Consider the following 7,036-nt stretch of genomic DNA (forward strand, 5'->3'; position numbering starts at 1 on the left):
GCAATTATTATTTTCCTGAACTATTTTTTACTCTTAGTATAATGTGTAAGCAATGTAAATTGTGAATTTGGAAAATTAGCCTCAGGTTGGCTAGCAGTTATTAACATCTATTTGCTGTGACGGAATGACCGTGACGGAATGACAAAAAGTTTAGTGGAAGAAAGTCTTCATTTAAAAAATGTTTTATTAATATGTAAATGATAAACAGAATGTAACAGATAAACAGAATTTATATTTACGTAAGAATCAGTTAAAATTTCAACAATTTGAAAATTAGGTTGTCTCAGAAGAGGTTTTATATCTAACTTGCCAATGTCACATCTTATCTTCGTTCTCAGGAAATTTATGCATAAATCAATTTTTGTCCCATGTTCTTTAAATACTTTAACATCTAAATCGTCTTTGTTTATCAAAGTAATTTGCGCTGCATATAAATGTGCCTTCTTTTTTTTCGCAGTATGGGACAATGATTAAAGAGCCGACCGCATACTCCTCAATCATATTTTCCATTTCCTCTTCAAAACAGTGGCTTTTCAAATCATACACTTGGTTTTGGTTAAAATTAGAAAGCATTTCAATTTTGATGATTCGCTTCTCAACTACATGAGCGTCTAGTGCAGGTCTCTTGTTCCTGGCAATGCTAATGTAGCAAGTGTCTAGCTGAAGTCATTCTCTTTTGCCCTCTCTTAAATAGAATAGCTGGACATAAACAAAACTTCAACGATTTGTTGCTTCGACTTTATGAAATCATAAAATTCTTTTACATATTATGTGCCGTTTTACAGCAGCCAACATCTTGTTTGGCCTTTTAGAACAACATCACAATTACATGGTATTTATAGGTGCATGTGCTGTGAGGTATTAATGAAATACACTTAACAAAAATGAGAATAAGAACAAAAATGAGATAAGACACACTTTACATCAATATATGCTTCTTTATGAAAAGCCTCTTTTAAGGGCATAAGTATATATTGCATCTGCACTCTTCGTTACTCTGTCAGAGTTTGTATTATGACTGAATCCTTCATACTTGGGGGGCTTGTAACTAACATCATCTTGACAGTAAAATTTTTTTAACCAAATTAAACAGCTCATCAACATTACTTTTTCAACATTACATTACTTTTCTTTTGAGTTCGATGTTAAATACTTCTCACATAAAGACTGAATTAATTTTTTTACCTCTATTGGTGATTTTGAAAGTGAGTGTACAATTTTTTTTATGGTGAGTGTATATTTTTTTATGGCTTTACCAAGACTCTGCAGGAATTTGTATAGGGAATTTAAATTATTTGTATGTGAAGAGATTGGTAGAATTTGATTTTTTCTTTGTTTACACAATCTCTGCACAACAGCGTTTGCACTTCTGAGTTTTTTAAGTCCAACTTTTGTCACGGAAGCTTTCTTCTCTGCCTTTCTTTCTCTGTTTTTTTTCTTCATCATATCATGGGGATCTTGGTCTTTTTCAACATTTTATCTGTCTTTCAACAACTGTTTTAGCCATTAGGTTAATTGGAAAAAAAAATAATTCCCTAGTTTTTGACTAAGCTTCTCAAGGACTCGTTTTGTCATTCCATCGCCGAAGATGTGTCATTCCGTCACGCTAATTATTGGAAGTTAATAATCAAATGCATAGAATTTTGCAATTCCTCATTGATTCTTATGCCACATCTGCTTTGTATTCCTAAATATACACATTTTCATTCAAAAACGCAGTTGCTATTTAAAAAAATATACTAAAATATGTGACGGAATGACACAAAAAAAAAGTGACTTTTATTTAATATATTAAACTTAAAATGACTTCAGTGGACACGGGACCTTTCAAATGAAAAGTTATGAAAACTTGTTTTTTAATTTAATTTTACTATTATGAACATAATTTATTTATTTTTTAGCATATTTTAGGAAATAGGCCAAGTGAAAACAATTTTGGTCAAAATTTTTTTAAAAATTTAATAAAATATGAAAATTTTAAAAAATACAAAAATTGTCCCTTGTGTCTGAAATTTCATTCAAATAATTTAAAATTTTTTCTATAGATAGATAATGATGATATAAAGACTCTCTAGCATCAGTTATTGTTTCACTTCAAAAGGTTTTGAGAAAAAAAAATTTTTTTAGTTCCGACGCTTTTTTTTCGAAAATTTTCATTTTCTCCTACAGTTAAAGTTGTATAAAAAACTTTATAATTAATATTTCGTGAAAACAATGCTACATTGTCTTTATAACAGTCATATGAAGCATATGAAAAATTTTCAGGCAAAATTTTCAATTATTCAGACACAAGGGACAAATTATAGATGTAAATTATGCAAAAAAAGTTAACGGAGAAAAACTACTTTTTTTGTGTAAATTAACTAAAACTCACTGTAATAGCTATAATATCATGCTTAAAATATAAAAAGAACTTCCGATGTATTCTTAATATAATAAATGCTAAATTTTTACCAATACAAACGATCTTGACATAAAAATATTGTTCGTTATGCATCATATCAATATGTCATATGTAACCTTGAAACAAAGAAAAAATATTATTTTTGTGTGCATAAAAATTACACTAAAAAAACATTAACTCTATAATTTTAATAAAACAAATAATATTATTATATTTGATACCAGATAAATAAAAAAATTAATGACATTGACATAGGAAAAGCATATTGCAGAATTTCGATAACATGCTAGAAAATTTATATACTAATGCTATATTAATTAATTAATTTATTAATGCTATATTAATTAATTAATTTATTAATGCTATATTAATTAATTAATTTATATGCTATACTAATTAAAAAATATTTTATAGAAATATTGATTTGAACATAAAAAAAAATCAAAATAAGCTTGATAACTACAATGTAAACAAACAGACAGCTTATGGAATGTCAAAAGTGCCACGCCCACTTTTCAGAAAAATAGCTATAAAATCATAAAAAATCATCGTATCGAAAAAATTTGAACAACACGTGATTCAGGCTGACTATCTTTATATTTTTAACAAAAAAAAATTTTTTTGAAAATTTTATGATTTCAAGGTCCCGTGTCCCCTTAAAGGCTATGTTTTAAATGTTTAAATTTTGTACTATATGCATATTTTTATCAAAATATTGCAAAAGAAAGATACATTTCTTTTATTTTATAAGTATTTTTCAAGAAAACAATTTGAGCACAAGTGTGAAGAATTCACTTGTCAGCCATGGATTTTTGTAGATATTCGCATAAGAGTAAAAGGAAGTGAAGGTCTGTTTTGTATGGTGGCAACGATTAAAAGGTTACTATTTTATTTCTAGTGGCGACATTATTTGCGGTTTCAGTCGCCAGTCAGTGCTTTTGCCCAGCATTGCGCTTTGGCTCCATTGTTGTGTAGCAGTTCATTGTAGCACGTGTAAAATTTGATATTGATACACATTGATTTTATTAATTTTAGTAATTAATACTTGATTTTAAGACTTGGAGAATCTATTAAATCTCTTATGGTAAGTTTATTTATATTATTGTTTATTTATTTGAATTTGAAACATTTAATTTTTATGATGTATTTGTTTATTAGATCACGTGTTAAATCTTATATTTGTAAATATTAAAATCGCTCGATTATTGATGTAGTTAAGTGTTTTTTTTTTCTATGCATGTGTAAATGTTGAATAAATAACGTATAGCGAATATAAAGAAACCACGATTATATTTAATTTCGCAAGCATTAGATTCATGTTATCAAATCTGTTATGGTATGTTGTAGGGTTTTATTATTTTCAAAAGTTTAATTTTTTGTTTGGATTTTAAATATTCTATTACATACTATTCATTTATTTATTTTACGTGTTACCTTTTTTAGTGTTAAATATTGTGATCGCTAGATTGTTAATATGCTTATGTGTTTTTTTTTCTTCTATAAAACGTGTAGTAAGTGTTCAGTAAATAATGTATGACTACAATATTGCAACATGTTATGGTACATAAATCTACTGTGTTGTTTTTTCGGATATCATAATTTATAACAGAATGTTATAGCTTAATGTGTTCAGATGGGGGGCATGCCCTAATGCATGTAATATTGTATAGGTACATAATTTAATCATTTAGAAGTATTATTTAAGCTCTTAATTCTGTTTCATTCATTTAATGTTTTAAAATTAGCTACAATTAAATTCAGTGTAGTAAAATTAAATATTTAAAAACATTTATGTAATTTGAATGTATGAGGAAGAAATACTTGTAAATGAGAAGAATTTAATTATTAACATACTCTGTGATCTAGTATTTGTTTCATAAGTATGTAATGAGTATTTCTTCTAATATATAATTATTTTTGTCCTAAATTTTCATTTAGATGAAGGCTCTAGTTATGATTTGGAGAATCAATGTTGAAATATTTGAAACCCCATCTTCCTGATGTAAATACTGGGTCAAACATGCAGCTTGAAAGCTTTCCTGGATTTAAAATTAAAGGTTTAATGGAGAATATATCAAGGAGTTTAGTGGATTTGATGTGATTTGTGATTGTACTACATATTGGTAAGTACCTTGTCTAATTTCACATAAATTTGCTATGATTCCTCTAGACTTACGAAATTAGGGGTCCTTAAGACTTTAGATTTCTGAGTTGTGTCTTAATAAAAGTTAGTTCCTATTTAGAATTTAAAAATTCTATTTATTGATAGACTAGAACTGCAGTTCCCAATTACCTTTTAGTAGATCTCAGTAATTGTGTTAATAAAAATTGGTTTTCTATGAATAAAAAATATATAATTTTTTTAGTTACATCCTAAATAGATAATGAGAAGGTTCCCGAAAGTTTCCGTATTTTTTGTTCGGCTTTTCAAATTGAAATAGAATAGCTGAATTTGTTAAGAAAGAATGTGATTCCCTAACAATCTTTCCAATTTTTATGTACTTTTTTTAGCTTCCATTTCAATGGAAACCATATTTCTCCCTATTTAATTCTCAGCTTTTGTATATACACCAAAAACTCCAGGAATGTGCGTTCAACTGCCAAACACGAATTCTGAATTGTAGTTGTTAATGAATCAAAAAATTTTCATTCCTCTTATTTTATATTTTCAAAATAGAATATACTTTACTTTGTTAATACGCTCACTATTATCTTTAGATATAATTTTTATGATGCTGGGATTCTTTCCTACTATATTTATAAAGATTTAAAACCGCTGTGGTAGAAGCAGTTTTTCATAATCAGTTTAAGTATTTTGTAAATAAATAATGTTGGTAACTTTAATTTCAGGTTCTAATGATTGCTCTGTGGATGGTTGATCCAATATAACAGAATATGAAAAATTGCTTTAAGAAATTTTGTTGAACAGTCCTGGTTGCAAAATTTTTATCACAAATGTAGAAATATGGCAGTAAACTTAAATAACTTTGAATAATAAGTTTTAAATGGTATAGTATAGAAAAATGATCATTAATGTTTTTGCCTATTAATTGTTGTTTTAGGAGATTTATAAATGGTGTTCTACTGTATAGTGTCATGACCATTTTAACCAACAATAAGTTGTAGTGTCTGAAGATTTTATAAGATCCATAACATTCTTTATTTAACCTTTTTTGATAAATTTGAACAAGTGTGCCATTCTTGTTTAAGAATTTTATAAAATAAAGTAATATAAGGCATAAGATATCTATAAAATGTAAACCTTTCTTCCCTTCAACTTTTAGGATAGCATCTAAAAAAATTTAAAGATTTAAGTGAGAAAAAGTATTAAATGGTCATGGCACAAAAGGAATATATGCCTCTTGGGGAACCCGCCTTGCTATATGCTGTTAGATTGTTCCATATTGAGTTAAATTATGGTGTACTTATTACTTGTTCCTGGTTTTCTATTTATAATATTATATTATAAAAATTTTAAACCATAATCACTGTGGTTTTATAATCAGTTTTTAAATATGTTTTTGGAACAACCTAATAAAAGGGGTCAACGCATCTGTGCAACCATACCTCTTGAACAGGGCTGTATTTACAGTGTTAAAAGTTTTTCATTTTAGAACATTTCAAAAGTAAAATGAAAATAAATATTTTGAAAGTTTCACTTCAAAAAAGCATAGAGAGTGTACAGCCCTGCTCTTAGGTGATGTGGAAAATGGTTGTAATCATGCATGTTTTAAAAGTTGAATTTCAGGTTTGTTCTTTTCATTATTCTGAGGAGAGCCTCAGAAGCCAAATTTACGAGCATTTACTTAGCCTAGTGATGAAAAGTTGGAGCAGCCTGTCATTATTAAGCATCTTGTCTGTCCTAAGTGATGAAAGTTGGTTCAATCAGCTGTATATTCAAATCCATTTAATTTTGAAAGAAGAGCCTCTTATAAACTTCAGTGTTACCTTTTAAAGGGCAACATTGTCTCTAAAATGTGTTTGTATGTCATATTTAAGCTGTATATAATAAAACTATCGTGTTTTGTTTTTGTTCAACAGTTAGTGTGTTTATATACATGTTTTTTAATAAATTTTCAATCCTCACACTGCATAATTAATAAACTTTATAATAATGTATCATGTAAGCAATCCACTATTTTTTGTGCATATTATTATTATTATTTTTTTTCAAAAGATAAAATGTTTAGTTAAGATTCTATCTCTTCGAAACTTTATTCATCATTTTACAGAATTCTAACTGAAGAAAACTATTTATATTAATAAATTATGTATTTAGAGTTTCTAATATCAAATTGATACTTAACTTAATATACAGTTTTAAGTAATGTTTCAAAAAAAAGAAAGCCACATTTTCATTACCTGACTAAGGCTTTACAAATAACTATGTACAAAAAACTTTAATCGTAATGACGCCGACTTGCTCAATGTTGTTTCATCTATACAAAAGTGAAAAGTATTTAAATCTATGCTCTGAAACTAATTAAATTTAAACAAAATTACCCAACATTTTTGTCTTGAATGTTTTTTTTTTTTTAATTCTAGAAATAACTCTCTGAAGATTATGTTTCCTCAGTAATTAAAGGATTATTATTGAAATAATGTGCATGCCTATAAAATCTTGTTTTAAGT

At 27.3% G+C, this 7,036-nt stretch overlaps 1 long non-coding RNA gene across 1 annotated transcript; it reads left to right on the plus strand.

The window, feature by feature from the left end:
- The first annotated feature begins 3,262 nt into the window (after positions 1-3,262).
- On the plus strand, positions 3,263-6,442 carry LOC147816516 (uncharacterized). Its single transcript, XR_015434842.1, has 3 exons — positions 3,263-3,488; positions 4,343-4,527; positions 5,255-6,442. It is a non-coding gene; the product is annotated as an uncharacterized LOC147816516 (long non-coding RNA).
- The last annotated feature ends 594 nt before the right edge of the window (positions 6,443-7,036 follow it).

This window comes from Parasteatoda tepidariorum, chromosome 1 (assembly GCF_982258835.1).
Source record: "Parasteatoda tepidariorum strain Cologne lab strain chromosome 1, Ptep-v5.0, whole genome shotgun sequence".
Classification (NCBI taxonomy): domain Eukaryota; kingdom Metazoa; phylum Arthropoda; class Arachnida; order Araneae; family Theridiidae; genus Parasteatoda; species Parasteatoda tepidariorum.